The sequence below is a fragment of the Leopardus geoffroyi genome, chromosome A3, assembly GCF_018350155.1.
Source record: "Leopardus geoffroyi isolate Oge1 chromosome A3, O.geoffroyi_Oge1_pat1.0, whole genome shotgun sequence".
Lineage (NCBI taxonomy): Eukaryota > Metazoa > Chordata > Mammalia > Carnivora > Felidae > Leopardus > Leopardus geoffroyi.
The window spans coordinates 49,326,962-49,351,551 of record NC_059336.1 but is presented as its reverse complement, the minus strand read 5'-3'; the positions used below and the strand labels follow the sequence as shown (position 1 = coordinate 49,351,551).

The window sequence follows — 24,590 nt, the reverse complement described above, 5'->3', positions numbered from 1 at the left end:
TGGGTACTCTTCAATTTTTTATCACCACCTTTGCTCTCCAGGCCCTGAGGATTCCACGCCAAGCAATTGTGAACACTTAATTCCATAATGCCATGTTTATGCACGTCTGTGTGAAGAGGGCCTGCTCACAGGAGGTCCTGAAGAGGTGTGCTCAGTGTGGCTGTGAGACTATAGAGTCAAACACAGGCTCACCAAGGGCTTCATTTTTAGTTTGGCAGCAGAGAATTTTGTTGCTGAGGATGAACTATTTCCCATTTCTAAGGCTGGGTACAAAAATCAGCTCTAATCACAGGAATTGGGGAGAGACTTCATGCTTTTAACTACTCAAATAGCCATGAAGAGAAAAGCATATGAAGAGTGGGGAGACACCATTTTGCTCAATGGACCTCAGAATGTGGAGACATGAGGCAGCAGTAGTTTGGTTGGGCATCTCAGTTACACGGGGATGGGTCCTAGCACCTAGGTGCTCAGGCCCCACCCCAGCCATATAAAGATTGCTGAGAGTAGAACCCAGGCATCAGTAGGTTTTAGTTTTCCAGGTAGTTCCAACATGCATCCAAGCCTAAGAACCATGGCTTTCACAGCTGTAGAGCAATTCAGATTATCCATCAGTCCTTCAGTTAGTTTTGGCAGTTTGTTTTCAAGGACTTGGTCCCTTTCCTTTAAGTTATTGAATTCACTCTCGGTGAATTCTCTTGTTCTCTTTTAAATATCCAAAGCATCAGTAGCCATGACCTTCTTTCACTCCTGACACAGATCATTTGTGTTCTCATTCTCCCTTTCTTGGCATGCTGGGATAGAAGTTTATCAATTTTATTGATCTTTAAAATTAAAACAAAATTTAATGTTTATTTATTTACAGAGAGAGAGAGAGAGAGAGAGAGAGAGAGAGAGAGAATCTCAAGCAGGCTCTGTGCTGTCACTGCAAATCCTAACTCGGGGCTCAAACCAACAAACTATGAGATCATGACCTGAAGCTGAAATCAACAGTCGGATGCTTAACCAACTGAGCCACCCAGGCACCCCTTGATCTTTAAATTTTTTAAATGTTTACTCATCTTTAAGAGACAGAGACAGAGTGCAAGTGGGGGAGGGGCAGAGAGAGGGAGACAGAATTGGAAGCAGGCTCCAGACTCTGTGCTGTCAGCACAGAGCTCGACACAGGGCTCAAACCCACGAACATGAGATCATGACCTGAGCCAAAGTTGGATGCTCAACTGACTGAACCACCCAGGCACTCCTGATATTTTAAAATTTTATTGATTTTTCTTTTCAAATCTTTTCATAGGACTGACTTTTAATTTTGTTGATTTTTTCTACTGTTTGACTGTTTTCAGTGTTATTTTTCTCTTCCCGAATTTTAATTGTTTTCTTCATTCTTCTTGCCTTAATTTATTCTTCTTTCTCTAATTTTCTAAGGTCAAAGTTTAGGTTATGAATTTTAGATCCATTTTCTTTGCTAATATATGAATTTAATGCTATAAATTTCCCTCTAAGCACTCCTCTACATCCCACAAATTTTGGTTGTTTTATTTTCATTTTTAGTCAGAATATTTTAAAATTTCTCTTTTTTATGATCCCTTGGGTTATTGAGAAGTGTATATTGTGAAGTTTCAATCATCTAGGAAATACCCAGCTATCTTTCTCTTCTTGGTTTCTATTTTGGTTTCTGTGTGATCTAGAATGCACTTTGTATTATTTGTATTCTTTAAAAAATTTTTAGGGGTTGTTCTGTAGTCCAGAATGTGGGCTATCTTGGTGAATGCACCGTGCACACTTGAGAAGAGGTTTTCTGCTGTTGTTGGATGGGCTGTCCTTTTAATGTCAGTTGGGTGAAGTTGTTATATAGTGTTCAGGCCATCTGTGCCTTTACTGATCTGTCTGGTTGGTCTATTCAGTACTGATGAGGGTGTTGAAGTATCCTGCTGTGATGGTATCCAGTTCTCCTTTCAGTTCTACCAGTTTTTGCCTCATATTTTGGTTCTGTGCTTAGATGCATACACATTTAGGATTGTGATATTTCCTGGAGAACTGACCTTTTTATCACTAAGTGATGTATTTCTTTATCTCTGATAATCTTCCTTGTTCTGAAGTTGGCTTTGTCTGAAATTAATACAGACACTCCAGCTTTATCTTTATTTGTGTTAGCATGGTATAGCTTTCTCTGTATTATTATTTTAAATATTTACTTTTAATCTATCTGGGTCTTAACCTTTAAAGTGGGTTTCTTTAAATGTAGATGATACATAATTGATACTGTGGACAACATACAGTTGGGTCTCATTTTTCTTTAAAATTTTTTTAATGTTTATTTATTTTTGACAGAGAGAGAGTGTGAGCAGGGTAGGGGCAGAAAGAGGAAGAAACAGAATCTGAAACAGGCTCCAGGCTCTGATCTGTCAGCAAAGAGCCCGATGTGGGGCTCGAAATCATGAACTGTGAGATCAGGACCTGGGCTGAAATCAGATGTTGAACCAACTCAGCCACCCAGGAGCCTCTCATTTTTATTTTTTTAAACCACTTTGACAATCTGTTTTTCAACTGGTGTGTTTAAACCACTTACATCTAAGTGATTATTAATATAATTGGATTAATATCTGCCATCTTTGCACATCTGTTGTATCTGTTGTTTCTATTTTCCTCTATTTTTTAGGCTTCCTGGTTTTAATTGACCACTTTTTTTTAGGATTCCATTTAATATCCTCTATTGATTTATCATTTATACTTCTTTTTAAAATACATATATTTCGGTGGTTGTCTCTGGGTTCATAATAACACTTGAAACCAATCTTAAGTCTACTTTCAAATAACACCACATTGTGTCATGTGCAGTGCAGGTACCTTATGACAGAACACTCCCAAATCTTTCCTCTGCTCCCTCATGACACTGTTGTTACTTCTCACTTTCATGTGTGCTATAATCATCTGATGCACTGTTACCATTCTTGCTTTAAATGGACAATAAACTTTGAGATAAATTCAGAAAAGTAAAAGACTGCATTTAACTTCTATTTATCCCCTTTTTTGCTGCTTCTTTTTTTTAAAATATAGATGTAATTTTCTAACCTGTATCATCTTCCTGCTGCCTGAAGAACTTTCCTGTGGACTCCAGGTCTGCTGTCAGTTAATTCCTCCAATTGTCTGAAGTAGTTTTTATTTACCTTTGACTTTTGAAGGTTATTCTCACAGATACTCTTCTCATTGAAGGATATACAATTCTAGATTTGCAAGTTCTGTTTATTTGTTTTAGTCATTCAACACTTTAAAAGATTGCACTCAACTGAATTCTTAGTTGCATGATTGCTGATGACAAGTCTGCTGCAATTTTTATCCTTGTTTCTCTAGAGCTCAGGTGTTTTTATTCACTTTAAGGGATCTTCAAGATTTTTCTGTTTTCAAATTTGTAGTTTAAATATGTCATATCTATGTTTTTGTTTGTTTGGTTTTGGTTTTTGTTCAGGTCTGCTTGATGGTCTCTGTATATTTCTTGCAACAGTGGTTTGGTGTCTGTCACTGATACTGAAAAACTCCTGGCCATTATTTCTTTAAATATTTCTTTTGTTTCTCCTTCTTTTAATATTTCAATTACATTATACATGTTACACCACTTCTTCATACGGCCCCACATTTCTTGGGTGTTTGGTTTCTTCTTTCCCCCATTCTTTTTTCCTCGTTATGTTTTAGTTTAGGAGACTTGTCATCTAGTTCATTGATTCTTTCATCAGCTGTGTTAAGCCTACTAACAAAAATGCTCTTCATTTCTGTTACTGTTTTTAACTTCTACCCTTTTTACAGTCTTCATCTCTCTGTTCTCATTACTCATCTGTTCTTGCATGTTGTCTACCTTTTCCATTACAGATTTAACACACTGATCACAGTTTTAAATTCTCTGATAATTCCAACCGACCAACATTGGAGTCACATTTGAGTTTGGTTTTTATGATTGCTTTGTCTCTTCAGTCTTTTCTTGACTTCCATCATTCTTTGCAATATTTTGTTGTACAGGGCAGTAGATACTGACGTAAATAAACCTTTAGTGTGACAGTTTTTGTTAATTTTCCCAGGAATGGAACATCTTTGATTTTTGTTGTAGGCTTAGGCACAAAAAATTTCAAAGTCCTTATTTTCATCTTCCCTCTTGGCTTTGGGGCTTCCCTATGTACTGCTCTTTAAAAAGAGTCTCTGTCTTTCATCTTTCCCTGCTCAAATCCATGGTTATTGTACTGGAGGCTTATGCAGCAATGACAGGGTATGGGGGAGGGGTGTTCTCTGATCTTCTGATTAAGTCTCATTTTTTTGGAGTGCATAATGGACCTGGAGTACACTGCACAAAGAGTGATAAACTCTGTAACCCTTCCTAGGGTAGAGATTTCACCGTATCAAAACAAACAAACAAACAAACAAACAAACAAAAAAAAACAGAGACCACCTTGCAGCAGATATGAATACAGAGGAGGTAATGATATCCTCACAGACACCAAAGGGGCTTGGGACCAAATAGCAAAAGAGTTATTTAAAAATATGAATAAGCAGGGTGTTGACTTAGAAATGCAGTATTTCAGCAAATCTGAGATGATACATTGTGTAAATGGCCATTTAAAAACAAGAGAGTGTGCCAAATTGGTGTTAACCTTGTGCTAAGCCAAGCTCAAACCTTTGAAGCAAAATGCACTTTGATGTGATAAATTATTTACTTAAGTAGCAAAAGTAAATATTATAGGTTTTCCTGGCACTTTGATTTTAGAATAACAAATGAGATTCATGTTGAAGATGAACAAATGCTTTAATGTGGTTCTTTTGTTGGTACATTTCCATTTCTTTTGCCTACATACACATAGCATCACATAGTAGATATTTATTTTTATTTTTTAATATGAAATTTATTGTAAAATTGGTTTCCATACAACACCCAGTGCTTATCCCAACAGGTACCCTCCTCAATGTCCATCACCCACTTTCCCCTCCCTCCCACCCCCCATCAACCCTCAGTTTATTCTGTTTTTAATAGTCTCTTATGGTGTTCCTCCCTCCCTTTCTAACTTTTTTTCCCCTTCCCCTCCTCCATGGTCTTCTGTTAAGTTTCTCAGGATCCACATAAGAGTGAAACCATATGGTGTCTGTCCATATAATCCTGTCAATTGATGCAGAAAAAGCATTTAACAAAATTCAGCACCCTTTATTAATTAAAAACTCTCGAGAAAGTCTGGATAAAAGGAACATACTTAAACATCATAAATGTTATTTATGAAAAGCCCACAATTAATATCATCCTCAATGGGGAAAAACTGAAAGCTTTCCCCCTGAGATCGGGAACATGACAGGGATGTCCACTCTCATTGCTGTCATTTAACATAGTGTTGGAAGTTCTAGCATCAGCAATCAGACAACAAAAGGAAATCAAAGGCATCATAACTGGCAAAGATGATGTCAAGCTTTCACTTTTTGCAGATGACATGATATTATACATGGAAAATCCGATAGACTCCACCAAAAGTCTGCTAGAACGGATACATGAATTCAGCAAAGTCACAGGATACAGAATCAATGTACAGAAATCAGTTGCATTCTTATACACTAACAATGAAGCAACAGAAAGACAAATAAAGAAACTGATCCCATTCACAATTGCACCAGAAGCATAAAATACCTAGGAATAAACCTAACCAAAGATGTAAAAGATCTGTATGCTGAAAGCCATAGAAAGCTTATGAAGGAAATTGAAGAAGATACAAAGAAATGGAAAAACATTCCATGCTCATGGATTGGAAGAATAAATATTGTTAAAATGTCAATACTACCCAAAGCTATCTACACATTCAATGCAATCCCAATCAAAATTGCACTAGCATTCTTCTTGAGGCTAGAACAATCAATTCTAAAATTTGTATGGAACCACAAAAGACCCCGAATAGCCAAAGCAATATTGAAGAAGAAGACCGAAGTGGGAGGCACCACAATCCCCGACTTTAGCCTCTACTACAAAGCTGTGATAATCAAGACAGCATGGTATTGGCACAAAAATAGGCACATAGATCAATGGAATAGAATAGAGAACCCAGAATTGGACCCACAAAAGTATGGCCAACTAATCTTTGACAAAGTAGGAAAGAGCATCCAATGGAAGAAAGACAGTCTCTTTAACAAATGGTGCTGGGAGAACTAGACAGCAACATGCAGAAGAATGAAACCAGACTACTTTCTTACACCATTCACAAAAATAAACTCAAAATGGATAAAGGACCTGAATGTGAGACCAGAAACCATCAAAAGCCTAGAGGAGAAAGCAGAAGAAAACCTCTCTGACCTCAGCCGTAACAATTTCCTACTTGACACATCTCCAAAGGCAAGGGAATTAAAAGCAAAGATGAACTATTGGGACCTCATGAAGATAAAAAGCTTCTGCACAGCAAAGGAAACAATAATCAAAACTAAAAGGCAACCAACGGAATGGGAAAAGATATTTTCCAATGACATATCAGACAAAGGGCTAGTATCCAAAATCTATAAAGAGCTCACCAAACTCCACACCCGAAAAACAATCCAGTGAAGAAATGGGCAGAAAACATGAATAGGCACTTCTCTAAAGAAGACATCCAGATGGCCAACACGCACATTGAAAAGATGCTCAACGTCACTCCTTATCAAGGAAATACAAATCAAAACCACACTGAGATACCACCTCACGCCAGTCAGAGTGGCTAAAATGAACAAATCAGGAGACTATAGATGCTAGCGAGGATGTGAAGAAACGGGAACCCTCTTGCACTGTTGGTGGGAATGCAAACTGGTGCAGTCGCTCTGGAAAACAGTGTGGAGGTTCTTCAAAAAATTAAAACTAGATCTACCCTATGACCCAGCAATAGCACTGCTAGGAATTTACCCAAGGGATACAGGATTACTGATGCATAGGGGCACGTGTACCCCAATGTTTATAGCAGCACTTTCAACAATAGCCAAATTATGGAAAGAGCCTAAATGTCCATCAAATGATGAATGGATAAAGAAGCTGTGGTTTATATATACAATGGAATACTACTTGGCAATGAGAAAGAATGAAATCTGGCCTTTTGTAGCAACGTGGATGGAACTGGAGAGTGTTATGCTAAGTGAAATAAGTCATACAGAGAAAGGTAGTATATATTTAAAGAAATATTCCAACTTTAGTTTTAAAAATCATTTAAAATATTTAATGCTATTATTTAGCCTTACCAACATAATGCTGTTTGCCTTGCTGATTGGAGATTCACAATCTCCAAAGAAGGGCTGATTTTTAGCCTTTCTGTCTTCATTAGGCAATGTGTTTATCATCATTGTTACACATGCCGACCTGTGCTAAGTATAATAGCTTCTGAGTAAAGATGCCTGTAATAACGCCATGACCTCAGAAATTAGAAGGCATTTTCGGTGTCAAAAGTGTTAGTTTGATATATTCTTCTTGAATACAGTATTTAGGAAAGAAATTTGTTCTGTCATTAATCATTTTCCTATAAAATTAATAATACAAATATGTTGTGAGTATAATTTTCTTCATCCCTACAGATGCAGCTCTGACAGACTATGTTTTACCCAAAATGGCTGCTGCAATATTTCCCATCCCTCTTATTCTTCTAGAGCCTTGAGGTCTACGTTTTCTCTCATGAGTCTGGATGGACTTTTACAAATTCTTCTTCAAGTAGAGCCTGGCAGAAGTGATGCCACATGGTTTTTAAGCCTGGATCATACAAGGTCTCATGCTCTACCTTGATAACTTGAGACACTTGCTCCTGCCATGCTGTGAGTTCAAATTAGTCCATGTGGAGAGACCACATGGAAACACCATGAAAGGGGTACTCCTGTGGACAGTCTGGTTAAAGTCCCAGTCAACAGCCAACATCAATTACCAGACATGGGTGTGAAGATAACACAAATGTTTCCAGCCCAGCCTTCTCAGACATTTAGGAATAGAGACAAACTGTCCAAACGGTGCCTCCTGAACTCCCAACACACACAGACTGTAAGTATAACGAAACGGTCATTTTCTGCCACCACGTATAAGGTGGCTTGTTTTCTAGAAGTAACTGGATTATAAAATTTAGAGGTTTACCAGAAAACTGGAAGCAGTTGTTGCATGCAAAACTCAACTTTCACTGTAAAACCAGGAAGAATTACATAGACTGTAGAAGTTTGCAGGAAATGATACGAGGTTCTTGAGGTAGCAGAATTCACCTCCTCCTGAGGGCAATTCTCCTCTTATTAGTGGGTAGGCTTTTGAGTCCATATTTAAATTGCCTGGCTCTCAGCTGCCTCACATGGAACCTGAAAACATATCTTGGCTCATGCAGACTTCATGAACACACAAGGCTTGGCTCCACCCCTTCTCCTCCATACCAAGGATGGTCTGAACTAGACAATAATGAACTGTGTAGTTTAGAAAGGGAGGCTGGGTTGGGTCATACCACACAGTGTCAGGGATATTGCATGTTCCGGTGACTATTTAGGAGATGGCTTCCCTTTTACCCCTGGAGACTTATCATCTGGTAAGCTGATGAAAATATAAACAGTAAGGGATATACTATTATATGATCACAATGATACATTTATTTGACTTATAAACATTAAAAATAAATACAATATATGGTAAGATTCTTTTTTTTCCAACATGCATTGAATATTAAAAATGCATCATTTCCAGGAAATGTAGAGGAATAAATTTTTGTCTTTTTTATATTAAATATAATTCATTGTCAAATTGGTTTCCATACAACACCCAGTGCTCATCCCAACAGGTGCCCTCCTTAATGCTCATCACCCACTTTTCCCTCTCCTCCATCCACTTTCAACACTTAGTCTTTTCTCAGAAAAAAAAGTTACAGAGAGGGAAGGAAGCAAACCATATGGTAAGATTCTTAAATTGTGTGTGTGTGTGTGTGTGTGTGTGTGTGTGTGTGAGGGGTGTGTGTATGTGCACATGCAAATGCATGTTCCTTTTTATGTCAAATAGATATCAGCTCCCATGAGACTCATCTACGAACAGGAACACCTGGATAGCAGGTGGACGGGGAAGGCATTGGAAAGGAGGATCTGAGAGCTGTCTTTGGCCCATGAAACTTTCTCCCTGTTCTTTGGTGTGTGGCTGCCCTTTTTGGAAGCCTCAATATCCTTGCCACTCTCTTCCTCATTGTAAGAAACAAGCAAAATTTCCAGAAGAAAAGGCCCTTTCTGGCTGGAGAATTATTAAGGACGGAATAAATACTCAACATTTTGCTCCTTCCTACTTCTTACTGCCTTCCAGACCATTCCTTTTGGTGAATCCCATGCTGGGGCCAGATATAAACAAGCCAACCTCTGTCTTGTTTCTCTTGTCACCTCCCGAATGCTGAAGAACAAAGGAGGCATGATTTATGCTGTACAAGTGACTTGCTGTCTCCAGTTCCCTTAGTAATGGCAACATTGAAAGAACAGACTTAACTCTAACAAGTGACAGTTGAACACAGAACAGCCCTGGGGTTCCTGTTCTTCAGAGGGCGTGCAGTCCAGGCTGCTGCCCTGCGAGGAGCTTGCAAGGATACACTGCCCCTACCCCATCCACATCCTTCCTTCTCATCCTGGTTAAGGATCCTTCACACCCAATAATGATCATGTTCAGCTGGGGGTTCCAGTAAGTCAGATTTCCAAGCTTAATACAGACTTTTATGCTTTTCCAGCATTCAAACAAAGTGATACACTGTATACTTTGTGTGAATTTTATTTGTCAACTATACTTCAATTAAACTGGAAAGAAAAAGAATGATAAACTCAAGACAATAGCCTCCCTTTAGACCCTTTTGACAGATCTAAACTACAGGAAGCTGATTGAAACAAAAGCCTCCCCATCTGGGGTGTGAAGTGCACTCCCAGCTCTCCCCAAGATGTGAATACTCTCATACAAGAGCCTGATATTTTGCAGAGGCCATAACTGAAGGAAATGAGTGCTTTTGTTCCCCTATTATCTGATGATTTTCTTTGTTGTTGCTTAAATTGAGGAAACACTAATTCCAGAAGATGTCCTGGTCATTTGGCTATAGGGGTCTGCCATCTAAAATGAAAAAGAAAAAAGTGGAGGGAAGGAGTGAGAGAGTAAAAAAAAAAAAAATAAGAGGCTCTTCCAGAGAGAAGAAAAGGTCACTGCGTCTATTTTCAGTCTGTAAAATATTCCATTAGCTTTATTATGTGGAGGACATTAGCATTATGCACGGCGGGAAGGAACATTTTAATACAGAACATCTTTTCCTAGTTTCAAAAGACAAGAGTAAAATATAAAGGTAATGAAATTGCTGTAGGGGTGATGTCTTTTTCTCTTCAGGGGCTTTGCAGGCTGGCAGAGTAACATGCTAACAGGAGCATAATTTGACGGGTCAGAAATAGCCCTGGCAAGAGAAGGAGAGGCAGGTTGGGCCCTCAGTGGCAGGGAGGCCTGGGGCTCTGACTTGCAGAAATGCTGTAGGACCCCTGTCTGAGGCTCCCCTCCACCCTTGGTTAGAAGGAACTGAATGGCTTTCCTGGGCGAGCCCTGGGACTCTCATCTCCTCCAGTTCCCTTACGGTTAATGGGCCTTCCCTTGGGGCTTTTAAATTGACAAAATAAAATGCAAAAGGTTACAATAGGAGCTAAATTACTGAAATATACTGTGGAAAAAGTCATAATTGTGATTATATTAACATATGTGCTACTTTATTAAGGAACTAAATAGTAACTAGTACTTGGGTTTAGGTTTTCAAAGTAGTGAGAAACGTAAGTAATATTTTGAGATCTCTATCATGTGAGTTTCCCTGATGATGCACCCACAACAATGTGTTTGTTGCCTGCATTCATAGTAGAAGGAAATGCAACATTTCAGTTAGAGGTTGCTAAAAATCATGACGTACCTCATTTCCCATCTAAGCTCATGGGTGCTCCAAATGATCTCCACCGACCTCTTAGGGGTCCAGGGACCTCCCCTCTGGACAAGAAAGGAGAAGGGGGACAAGCCTATGCTCTGGGGAACACCATGTTGGGTGGATGAGGTGGAAGACAGAAGACCCTGATGACCCTCTGTCTCAGGAACAGCAGTGTGTGGTAAACTGAGGACCTGTGTCCCCTCTGCAAAGGTGCCTGTGAGGAAAGACCACCTGGAGAGAGGCTGGAGTGTGTTCTGCATGGGGAGTAAGGCTGCTTAGCTCTGGGCCATGGGGAAGACAAAGTGGGCACAGCAGGCCCCCCAAAAGTGTCAGGTAATTCAGGAAAAGTGGCCTCCCACACAGGGATAGGAGGTCAATTCAGGAAGAGGAAGGGGCTGCAGAGAAGAACCTTTGAGGAGGCAGGATGTAGAGTTAAGAAGACCTGGCCTGAGTCACGAGTAGGGATTTCCGATGGGTCATGCAGTATCTCTGATTCTCAGAGATGTGTCTCCTGCCACACTGGAGTGATGCCTGTCTCCTGGCTCATTTCAGATGGGTGTTAGGATACCTGCAGCTTTGTAAGAGCATCGCATGGGAGGGGCAAGCTATTAGGATAGAAAAAAACTATGCCGACCCATTAAATGAATGTTAAAATATTAGCAAGGAAGCTGCCTTACCTACTTGACACCACAGTCTGTAGGAATTTGATTAACATGTACAAATCATTTGTTAATTTCAAAGATTAGCTTTCATTTATTAAAGTTGGCCACTGAAAATACTCCTTTGAATTATAAACTAGTTAATTTCCAGGTGACAGAAGTCCTTGAAAGTAATAATGTTGCATTAAAATTCACCATTCACATCTTTTAGGACTTTCCCCCACACATAGCCCAAATCTAAGCTATTACTACATTCTTTTCCTTTCTTTCCCCAACATGCCCACCCTTGTTGGAAAGGATGGCTTGTGCCTTTGGGTTACATTAATGTACACATGATAAATACTCTATATTCTGAGCATTTAACAGGAAAAGCAGGACTTCTCCTTGATGACAATTAGTCAATTAGTACTTTAATCATATTTATATCTTATTTATACTCTGACAACCTCCAAAATGATTCCAGCAGAGGGTTAGCTCATTTCCTGCATGTAAGTGATCCTTTCTCATTGCATTCCCCTAGCCCCAGTTTCTAAGGTCTAATTGAATATATTGCCTTAATCACTACAGAATCTTAAATTAGGGGCCTTAAATTAGTTCCCCAAGATTGCCTTTTTCAACCAATGAGCGTGGATGGCTTTTGAGAAAAGTGCTCTTTCATGCCAGCTCTTTTTTTCTTAGATGTTGCTTCCATGTCTTACTGTTTACACAAACCAATCAAACACATGAAAGTGTATTTATTACACTCCTTTACCAGGCCACAGATCCCATGAATACTAAACACTTTAATAATACACGTTAGGGTTGTGAAAGGATGCACAGCCTCATTGATCACCGGTATGCTCTCCTTTGTCAACTTTAATCGGCACGATGACCAGCCCAGCCTGGGAAGCAGCACACCCTCTCCACCAAGCCACCCCCAAAGTCTCAAAAGCCCATCCTCTCCTGCCTCAAGATGCTAAGAATTCAGACTCCAAATCTTATTTACATCCTTGTCATCTGGGGGTCACGGTCCCATCAAGTAACTGAGAAGAGATTGCTGTCCAACAGGCTACAGAGTAAGGCAGGCAGCAGAACTCAGCAGTCAGAGGATCTTTGGAAGGATGGTAGCAAGGAGGTTACTCTCACTCTTATATAAGCAGCTGCTCCTACATAAAGATAGGAAAGCAGGCAAGAAGGGAGAGCCTCTTGGTGGGGACTCAAAGGCAGGTGGGGCAGGTGGCCTTGGCAATTTCAATGGGTGGGAGTACTAGGCTGGGTGTAGGCAAGACACGGCTGCAGACATGGCCTCACCCTGGCAGGTGTTTGTGGGGCAAGTGTTCTATCCTGTTGGCTCTGCATAGACCCAATGCTCCTAAGCAGGGGTCCCACTGGCAGGTGTGTATCTTAGGAAGCTGACCATGGGGCCAGCAAGCAGATTTCTTGGGGCTTGGGGATGTCACACTGTTCCGAGAGACATATGTGGATGTGGAGAGGTTGTCCAGGTATGAGATGGTGCCATTCCACTGACTATGCAGAGCATGTTCACCTGCTGTCACCCAGTGCATACAACTCTGGCTGTGGTGCCAGATGGGACCCATAGCCTTATCTGACCTAATCTTGTCTTACTTAGAAGGCCACAGAGGGGTAACTTGCTCTGGATCACCCAGCTGGGAGCAAATGTCACTGAGATGGTCTCCAAAATCCCAACCCCAATCACCCAGATCTTTTATCTGAATAGCATGGAGATATGTTACCTTCTGGTTTGCTTTGCAGGGAGGCTGGGCAGAGACATGTTGGAAGTGTCTGCTCTGAGGCAGGTTTCCAGTCCAGGTCTGTGTCCTGTGCACCTGCCTTTATGGCTGGGGCCTCAGACAGGTTACCCGATCTCTCTGAGTCTCAGTTCCCTTGTCTGCAAAGTGCTCTTCCTTGTCACCTCAGAATCGTTGGGGGACATATGTGGTAGTGAACATGCAAACACCTGGGAAACAATAGCCACTGTCACTATTACTGCCCCTGCAGTGGGTGGTGGGGGACATGTCCTGTCCCTGAGTGGCCAACAGCGATGTTCCTAGTTCAGGGAACCTCCCCAGACACCGAGTACCTGACTTGTATAATTATCTCTTTCTCGACCCCCATGAGCTGAAACCCTTAATTCCTCCTTCTTGATGGTCACAAATTATTATTTTGATTCTATGTTGGGAGCTGAAGGGGACTCATTCTGAATTAAGATGTAGTTAGAAGCACAGCTAAGGTTGACTCTGCTTTAAACCTTTCCCCTAGCTTTTGAGTTCTGTTAAGTTCCTGGGACATAAGATCAGTCATTCTACACGGTAGCAAGAGGCTGTGCTAACATTGCTTTTAAGCCCAGCTCTGAAAGCCTTTCTTTGGTTTTCTGGCATGTGACACTCCATCCCACACAGGATGGGCTCGCACTTCTTTCCTCCCCTGCTCTAAGACAAGAACACCAGGAGGTCTACATCAGAGGGCTAGTCACCATCTTCCCAACAAGACTCGGGCTGGTGTTTGGGGTGTGCTGGATTTCTGTCTTGGCCACAAAAGGTAAAAATCCTAAATCAAAGCCACCACCTCCTCCTCATCTTCACCTGGAGTCAGATTGTTTCTATGTAATAAAGAAGCAGAATTTATTCTGGGGAAGAGATCACTCGCTGGTGAGATGTACCAAGTCACTTTGGGGCCTCCCTGCTCCTGAAGTGATAAGGAATAACAAAGAATGTTGGAAAAAATTAGTCTTTCTCATGAAAGGCTCTTACACCAAGAATGGAGGCAAGCAGAACTCACCTGCACTTAACCAGTCATGCGCTCAGAGAACTTGATGGATAAATTAATGCAATATTCACCTGGGCAATATTTTCTTGCCATTGCCATCAAGTGTTTATGTACCCATTAGCATAGTTATGCAACAGACTTGGATGAAGCAGAATACTCCCAGGAAAATGTGTAATTACAGGACAACAGTGAGAGTTCCGTGTATTCCCTGGATTTTATTTTAGAACTCCTGAATTATAGGCCCATCCCCTCCTGATCACATCTGACACCCACAGGAAGATGGGTCTGGCCCAATTCCCTGTGAGTCTTGAGCCAAGCTGGTCCCCTCATGTGACTGAGATGGGTGCCAGGGAACAGAAACAGCCAGAAAGGACCACGGTGTTTCCCTGGAGGGGCTGTACAGGAAGAGGCTGAGAGAGAGCACCCTGCACACATTTTTGCAGACCAAATAGAAGTCCCCAAGGTAGGAGAGCCAAGCGTTCCTGGGGAGGTGGCATGGGGGCCACGAGCAGGTCTTAGGGCTGAGGGAAGGACGGGCTGTTGGAGGAAGAGACCTGAGTCCACAAGGGTTCCAGTCTGCCCTGAAGACTAGTGGGAGCCCAGGCAGTCTGTGAACTGGGCCTATCTGCCTAAGGAATATTAACTCAGGGCGTTGGCAGATATATTAGAAAGGGAGGCTCTGGAAGAGGACTGTGAGTTGGAATATGTTTCATTCTCAGAAAACAGCTCACTAGGCTTTAGAGTTGGGCAAAGGTGGGGCGCCTGGGTGGCGCAGTAGGTTAAGCGTCCGACTTCAGCCAGGTCACGATCTCGCGGTCCATGAGTTCGAGCCCCGCGTCGGGCTCTGGGCTGATGGCTCAGAGCCTGGAGCCTGTTTCCGATTCTGTCTCCCTCTCTCTCTGCCCCTCCCCCGTTCATGCTCTGTCTCTCTCTGTCCCAAAAATAAATGTTGAAAAAAAAAATTAAAAAAAAAATATAGAGTTGGGCAAAGGGACTGAGGGAAGCACAGTGCTGACAAGACCTTTGTACAGAGAGGCTTTGAGGATTCCCAGCAAAGAGGATGTACTGAGCAGAGGGGAAGGGCCTTGTATGATGGCAAATGTTACTTCCATGAACAAATCCAGAGAACACTCAGGCGGCACCCAGAATATCCTAAGCATCTCGTGATTCACACATGGGAGCAGATTCTAGATGATTTGTGCCTGACAACCCACTGTGGACAGAAAACGTCCCTCTAACTCAAGAACTGAGATGCCAGATCTTCCCCGTTGCTGTAACTAGGCAGAAGGGCATGCAGGAAAGAGATAGGCCTTCTCTAGAAGGCCAGGCTTCTTGGAGCAACTTACTTTCATTCATGGGCACATCCTCCCCTTCCTGGGAAGCGATAAGCCCACCTCTGGCAAACAGCACAGGTATCTGAGCTAATATACAGCACCTGTGGGACAGGCCAGGCGGCTACATTCAGTTTGGGGCTCTGGCTTCCTTCAGACTTGAGCATGTCAGCTGAACTTCAGGCAACTCCATTTCTCATGATTCAACATTCATGCATAATAAATCATGCCACACTGTGAGTGTTCCTTGTGAGCTACCTTGCCAATTACCTAAAAACCAGCTTAAGGGCAGGAGCAATCAGGCGCTGCATAAATCTGAGCTTCTTTTGTGGGTGGTGTGCATGACTCAGGCACCCTGCAGTGGAATCAGAGATGGGGCTATTACCCAAGGTCTGGCTGATTAGCGCTTGGCTCCCTCATGTGCAATGCTACATGCATAAACATGCTCCCAAATGCCCTTGACAGGGTGACCCCAAATCGTTGTATGGACACAGATGGCTCTGGGAGGAAGATTTGTCACTTACAAGATTCATTTTGGTTTTCGAACTCTGCATGTCATTTCCAAAGGAATGCAAGGCACTGAGCAAAATATTCAAAATCATCTCAGGAATGCAGAGAATTATTTTAAATTGAGCTCTAGGGACAGTCTCAAAATGTCTCATCTGTTTCACCAACCTATTATGTCTCCACTGCATTTAGAAGGATATCTGGGATGACCATGAAGTACTGCCAGTCTGTTTTTGATGCTTTCTGTGCCTGTGAACTGGCCCAGGACAGCCTGGAAGCTCCTATGGCTCTTTCGTTGATAAAGAAGAGACCACCAGAGACCCCAGGTGGTAATGGTAGGCAGCATGGGCCTGGAAGGGGGTAGGTGGCGTTGGAGGGTAGCATTATAGCAGGAGGCTGGGGGATAATGAAGAAGCCATGGGGTTCACGCTTACTTTGAAAATACCCAGTTTGGATGGAGGGAACAGTACCAGAGAGACTGTTGAAGAATGCTACTGTCTAAGTGGGCCTTATAAGGGGAGCTCAAATAAGAAAGTCAAAGTGTCCCAAGTGATGGGACTTTCTGGAGAGCCACAGCTGTGCTGAGATGGAGGATGGCAGGGGTCCAAGGAGGTGACTGGCACCAACAGCAGCTGACTCATACTCAGAAATTCACCACTTGCATTTTAGTATGTCCCAGTGCACGGCCAGTTCTAGAAGACACCTCTCTCTCCCTGCATGTCTTGCTGTTGCCTAGTCCCCTAAATAAACCACAATCATGTCATCCAAGAATTCATTGCTTCATCATTTATCTTTGAATTATTTCTGGGACAACCAGCCCTCCAGCTCTTCCCTGCAAGCTCACAAGCTGAAGACGTGGGCTCTCTGCTCATGTGTTGGCTGGAACATTGCTGCCACACAAAGCTCAGGTGGACAGAGATACAGACCAATGTAAACACATTCTGTAGTTGCGTTTCAGAGACTCCTTATTATCTTATACATAGCCTCAACAGGTTAAAAATAAAGAGTTCTCCATATAAAATTAGGGAAGGAAAATAAAAACAAGGAGTATAACACACATGCTCTGCAGGTCATACTACATGCTGTGCTCAAAATAATTTTTTCAGCTCTAAATTCAGCATCTGCTAAGCTCTATGTATGGGGTTCATAGAACTCTCCATGTTCCAGGAAAAGGTAACGCTTATCAAGGAAGCAAGAAAACAAGGGGATTGCCAAAAATAGCCACCTCCAGAGTTGTCAGGCAGGGCCCTGTCCTCTTGCTGGACCATTTTTTATGCAGAGGTGCAGATGGCAATGTTATAAGTACCTTTAAAATAACCACAGAGATGAGGTGCCTGGGTTGCTCAGTCAGTTAAGCAGCCAATTTCAGCTCAGGTGTCGGGCTCTGTGCTGACAGCTCAGAGCCTGAAGCCTGCTTCAGGGATTCTGTGTATCCCTCTCTCTCTGCCCCTCCCCCACTCGTGCTCTGTCTGTCTGTCTGTCTCTCTTTCTCTCTCTCTCTCTCAAAAATAAAAAATAACCATTAAAAATTATTTTTGAACACCCACAGAGAGTTGGCCTGATGGGTGAGGTAGCCCAGTGAGAGGGTCTCTATCAGTGAGAAAGACTGAGTTCCACTGATGGCAAAATGAAAATATCAGAGATGTACCAAATATGGGCCTAGATTCCTACGAGAATGTATAATGTACTCATCAACCAATGATGTATCACAATCCTTCTTGAATCTGTATGTTCAGCTTGCATCAATATACACATGAGTCAAAATATATGCAATTGCTATCCTTCATGCAAAGTGGCACTTAATGCTATGCAAGATGCAAGGTGGATTAGTGGCCTTTGCCTGTCCGTAGTTCTGAGGGAAGGCAGGAGTGTCCCACTAACTGTCACAGTCATATACCCAACACACAGGGAGCCCTGAGATCTGACTTGAGGCCATCTGAGGCTAACAGGGGCTGTCCATGTAGCTGCACCCAGAGACACTTGTGATGACCCTTTGTTGCCTCTGTTATAAACCAGTGCATGCCTAGCCAGGCTGAACTCAGCTTTTATAAGCATAGCCAGGGGCCAAGGGCCACTGCACAGAACCAGGAGCTCCTGGTACTGCACCTCTGTTTGGTTCTCAGGATGTCACAGGACCTGTGTGGGAGCTTTAATCTTAAAAGAGATGCAAAAAAAAACCATGAACAACCTTGCTTTTAGAGGCATGCTATATCCTCAAAGTTCACACATTTGGAAATGTAATTTGAGGTGACCCATAAGGCCAGATGGAAGAATGTAAAATTTAATACATTGAGATTTTATCCTTAGATTGGGGATTTGCAGGCAATTCCTGGGCTCTGCTCTTGCACAATCAATCAACACGTGGGTTTCTATGCTACAGACAAATAATCACAAAGTCAAGATACTAATTACTGAAACAAAACATCACCTATAACTGAAAAAAAAATCCATACAATACACTCCAGGGAACAAAACAGACATTATGCATTTGTTTATTTATATACCGAAACTAGTTAAAATCAGTAACTTACATCCAGCATAGATTCCAGATGGCAAAAAAAAAAAAAAAAAAAAAAAAAAAAAAAAAAAAAAAAAACATATCAGAAATCTGATTTGTCTTGGCTGCCCCAGATCATTAATATTTATATGGAGTTGTTTAAATCCAGAAGTTGCAAAACAACTCTCAAAAGCTACAATCAGCAATTAAATGTGCACATGGAGATAGAGATATCCAAGGAGGAGGGGGGAGAGGGGGAGAGAGGGGGAGAGGGGGAAAAAGGGGGAGAGGGGGAGAGAGGGGGAGATCTGATCTTTTGATGTCCATCAAGCTGTCATTGCACATTTTCTGATACAGGTTAAAATATATCCAGCTTAGTCAGCTCATCCCTCAGCCATGTTTTTAAATCATTGTCTGCAATTCAACTCTTTCTGTGCCTACCTGGGCTTTTGCAGCCCTGAAGCTCCCTCCCCAAAACATTAACTGACACGACACTCACCTTGGGAGGCTGAGATGGACCTGTTCCTAGCCCCTCCCATGCACTTGGTCCCTTGGTAGCATATTCCTCCCCATGTGGTCTCTTCACTCCTGTTTCTCTGCACCTCCTAGGTCTGGGACATGCTTTGCCAGGTCTTTTTCCCAGACTCCAGCCACAGAGTTGTTACCTTGCTGGACCAGAAAATCTCTAACTCTCTGCCTATTACCTTGAATGACTGGTGACTCTTAAATAGAAAGTTGGATCCTGTCCCAATTCAGAATCTGCTGGTGCCCACCGATGCATTCATTAGGTGGTATTCAGTTTACTATGAATCAGGGGACATTTGAGATCATGAACTTGATGACAAAAGAGAGGGGGATGGTGAAGTACATAAAACATGAACTCCAGGATGTGTTGATGATTATGAACAACACCACTCAGTGTGTGGAATACACAAGGTTCTGGTTTTATGTAAATGCACCTGTTCTAAACACACAGTTTTGAAGCAAAAAGAATAGTGACAATTTTGGAAGTCTGCCCCTGTGACTAAGTTTATATGGGAGAACATGAAAATGCTGGTTTGTTTTGGGAAAAGAAGTGGCTAGAAAGATGGACAAGTGACAGCTTCTGAAAACACCCAGAGCATTTTTCTTCAAACATCTGAAAAGGTCCTAGTTCATTTTCACACAAAAGATTTACTGTAACTATGCTTCTGGCTGATGGGAGGGTGGAGGAAAATGAACAGTCTTGGGTCTTCCTCCATGTACCTTCAGTGACCCTAAGGGTGTACAGGAGGCATCCACAGACACCCCACAGTGCCTGACAAATATGTCTGCTCATTTTCTTGTGAAAATATTTTTTAATCTAAAGATAAGTTTATTTTAGAACATACTGTTTCCATACTGTGCTTCCTGACTAGTTTTCATGGTGTTCTGCTTCTAACCTGCTATTCTCTGGTTTAAAATGCTCTGTTAATAGGTGGACTCTCTGTATTCAAGGCAGACTCTCTGTTCCATGTTCAAGGATCTCTGGCATTCCAGGCTGACTGTCCTATGTCAGTCTACTTCCTTCTGCAGCATAAAGTTTACATCAGTGTGATTTACTCCTCTCCTCACCCTCAGGTCACCTCTGTCTTTATCATTTCCAACTATGATGCAGGAACAAGCCAGATGGGCCAGAGGACAGTAGGAGCCCTCAACCCATGACTGATGACACCTCCCTCTGTAGGTGGAGCACCTTGGAGGAATGAGATGGGTTCTGTGACCCAGAGGATCCCCCTGGGCTTAGTACCAGTTGTCCACAGTCCTTCATGGGTCATGTTCCCAGAGAATTTGCTTGGAGGACTGATTTTATCTCAGTCATTGCCAACTTCTTCCAGCTGTCTGGGAACTCATTTATAAGCCACATGGCTCATCTTTAGGAAATGACCAAGTGGAACATGGGTATGCACATCTCTGCATCAGGCACAAATACAACCAGGACTTAGTGAGCATCTAAGAAGTGCCAGACTGTGTGCTTGGTATCATTTACACAGGGATGCTGCTTCCTATGAGAGTGAATGAGGCATATATGGTCTCTGCCCCATTTTCTCACACACCTGTCAACCTTGGTAACTTTGTACTTGGTCACTCATGCACAGCAAAGAGCCCATTCAACTTTCTGTTAGCACCAGAAGGAAGGGGGAATTCAAGCAATGGATAATCTGAGTTCTTCAACCAAGCCTTTGACTTTCTAATAAAAAATTCCTATTATGAAATAAATATATTCCCCATATAAACAATTAAGGAAAGAGACATGTACACTTATGCTTCTGGTAATGCTTCTAGTAACTTCCCTGCAGAAAGACAGCTAAAAACCCTAGAGCAAATATTAAAGAACATTTTTAAAAGCATCAAAAAGATAAGAAAATGAGGGGCTATTAGGCCAAGGCCCAGGAGAGGAAAAGAATCTTGTGGGACAGGACAGGCACAAGGAGACACTTCTGCCCGGGTGATGTGTGCTGACCCAAAAGAGGTGGCTGAGAGGCAGCGTTTGGGGTTACTTTTGGGGCACAAAGTCCACCAAAGAGGAATATCCTAGCAAACTAGCTGCTGCCACAGAATCGAGCAGCACAGACCTAAGCCATAGAAGAAACAGTGAAGTAGATGTATACCCACCCTCCTTTGAATTACAGGCTGGCTTTGCATCTGCTCAAAACTTGAGCTTGGACTAAGGTGACCCTGAATTCTCTGTGCCCCACATCCCAGCAAAAGCAAAGAAATACCTCAAAATATTCCATGAATACTTTTTATCCCCAAAACAATGACCAGCATGGGATGCCTGGGTAATTCAGTTGGTTGAACATCCAACTTTTGATTTCAGCTCAGGTCATGATCCCAGGGTTGTGGGATCAAGCCCCATGTCAGGCTCCGTGCTTAACATGGAGCCTGCTTAAGATTCTCTCTCTCTCTCCCTCTGCTCCTCTCCCCCCCAAAACAAACAAACAAAGAAACACACCACAAAACAATGACCCATATACAACAAAAATCTAAGAAAATATGTCATAAGTGAGAGGGAAACAAAAAAATAGACTTGCAGGAGTACCCAAGATTATAAGCATCAGTTATGGACTATAAAACACCTCTGTTTATGATGTTCAAGAAAACAAAAGAAAAAGGTTTGAAATGTTGGCAGGTAATTTCTATAAAAAGTATAAACAGTGAATGGGTTTATCAGAAGCCTCAACACAACTGAGGAGAGAACTTCCACTCACAATTCCATATCTAGTGAAAACACCTTCAAGAATAAAAATAATAAAATGGCATTTCCAATGACACAAAACAGATAGAATTTCACCAGCAGACTCATACTAAAGGAAATTCTTTAGATAAGAGGAAAGTTATTCAAGCCAGAAGGTCAAGGATTCAGGAAGGAATAAGGAATGGAGTAAGTGGATTTTGCAAGTATATGCAGATAGATACTAACAATATAAGATGGTAACAATAATGTCTTCTTGGTGGTATCTATATCTGTCTATCTACCCTTATATTTATATTTAAAAAGGAAATAAGAAAGGCCCAAATTTATAATTTGAAAAGATTTATAAAACTGATGATTTAGATGAAACTGACAAAATTCTAGAAAAATACAATGTACCCAAATGCAAACTAATTAGACTTATCAATATTAAGTACATTCAATTAGTAATTAAAAATCTCCCTATAAAGAAAGCTCCAGTCCAAGATGACACCAACAGTGAGTGCCATAAAAGGTTCAACAACTAAATAATTTCAGTTTTATATAAACTTTCAGAGAAAAGAAAGAAAATGCAATAAATGCAAGGTCGGTTTAACATTTTCGAATCAGCCAATGCAATTCCTCTCATTGTACATTGAAGGAAAACATTCACATAGGTTTCATTAGCACAAAAAGCCTTTGAGAAATTCAACATCCTTTCTTGATCAAATGATAAGGCATATGGAAGGTTCCATGTACTATTAAGGTTGGAAATGTCCCCTTAGATACCCAAGACATGATAAGAATGTCACTTATATCCAGTGTAGCTCTTGCAAGTCCAGTCAGGAAAGACAAAGCAATGAGGGCTTGGGGATGCAAGCTCAGGGGGTAATACCATAAAGGTATGCAAAGAAGTGAGTCCTGTGGAAGTCTCCACAGTGCTCACTGGTGGGGACAGGGGCGGTGATCAGGAGGCAGTATGGCAGAGGACACTGGATATTCTATTTCTTGACCTAGGTGATGGTTACTTGGCTGTGTGTTTTATAATAATTTGTTAAGCTATACAATTATGTGTGTGAGTATTATTTTCAAACTAAAATTGGATTGAAAAATCATCTTCAGATTAATGGTGTTGAAACAAACACACAAATAGGAGTACCTGGCTGGCTCAGTGGATAGAACATGAAGCTCTTGAACTCAGATTGTGGGTTTGAGCCCCACGTTGGAGATAGAGACTACTTAAAAATAAAATATTAAAAAAAAAAAACACAACACACAAAAAACCAACCATGCAAACAAATAAAAACACATGTGTGGAAAGGATAGAAAAGCCAGTCATTGCCTATTTGGGGGTTATTTTCTTTCCAGTCCCTTTCTGTTTTTCTGACTTTCAAAAATGTATAACAATATATCCCACATCTGGAGAGTGCAACATTTTAAAAACTGAAGACATAAAAAAGAAATCATTTGACTGATTCTTCCAACAAATGACCACGGGATTAATTTTGAAGCCACAAACTGGCTCTTTGTTGAAAGGACAAAAGGGGACTGATAAGAAAGTTAATAAAAAACAATTTCTACAAGAGAAAAGTAGTAAACCCAAATCAATCTGCATTAAATTGAAAACAAAAAGTGATCATAGATGAGACTGTTTTAGAACTTCTAGGAGCCAAAGGTGGGCACAGAGGGACTTTACTGGTATTGCGGTGTTTCCTTGGAACCTCACCCCCTGTGAGCCCCATGCTACTGTGCAGTTAACCTGCTGTGTGATCCTGAATAAGTTAAACAGCCTTGTTGAGCTTCAGCTTCCTCACTTGTGGGGCCAGAGGGAAACTGCCCCTCAGCCAGTGGTCCTCATGAGGATGAAAGGTGATCCACTGTAAACTTGTTCTGAAGTGGCTCTGAGTGTATCTGAAGGATTCATAAATAGCACATACCCTGATGTGAACAGGGTCTACCCACCTTTTTCATCTGTGAAATGGTGATAATACTGGTACCTCATTTAATAGGGCCATTGTAATAATTAGGTGCCCATAAAGTACTTTGCACACTTTCCAGCTCAAATTTAAGGCAATGCTCTTACTGTAGTTCTGGTTCTATGGAGTGTTGCTGCTCTTGCCTTGTAAAGAATAAAGGTTGGATGTTACCTTATTACTTATTACACTTTACTTTTGGTGTCGGTCTGGTTTGGGCCACAAGTGTTCCTGCTACGTTTTCTTGTGTCCTTGGAGGAGGGGCAGTCCTTGGAGGATAACAGGAGCTAAAGCTTCAGGTTGCTGGATGCCCAGGTGATTAGCTCAGTGCTTTCAGGAGGAGAGACATGAGACACATCTCCTGTGTCTCAGAGCCCCTCAGGCTCCTGCCTCTGGCTGGTCACTGCCTCCTCTGCCCCAGGCCTCTCCTCCACTACATCCCAGGCAGGCACATCACTCTACCTGTGTAGGGCCATGGGAGCAGGATGAAGTTCCCTCTCCAGTGGCCCCTGCCAGAGAGGTCCTGTGTGCTGAGCAGCCACCTTCCTCCACTGGGAGGTGGTGGCCAGCATGGTAAGGCACCCACTTGCATTTCTTTCTTCCCTTCCATGCACCATTTCCATTTCCCTTCACTTTCGTTGACCTGGGGTTGTACCTCCAAATAAAGCATTAGAACCCCAACCTTGCTGCAGGTTCCATGTTCTAGGGAGCCTAGGGAAAGTCCAAGAGGCTGGCAAATCTTTATTCTTTGTGCTCATTAGTCTGCTGC

At 41.9% G+C, this 24,590-nt stretch overlaps 1 protein-coding gene across 14 annotated transcripts in view; it reads right to left on the bottom strand.

Annotated features, from left to right (window-relative positions):
* Positions 1–24,590, bottom strand: part of SYNDIG1 (synapse differentiation inducing 1) — a 181,383-nt gene that overhangs the window by 35,440 nt on the left and 121,353 nt on the right. The gene's annotated exons all lie outside the window — the stretch shown is intronic.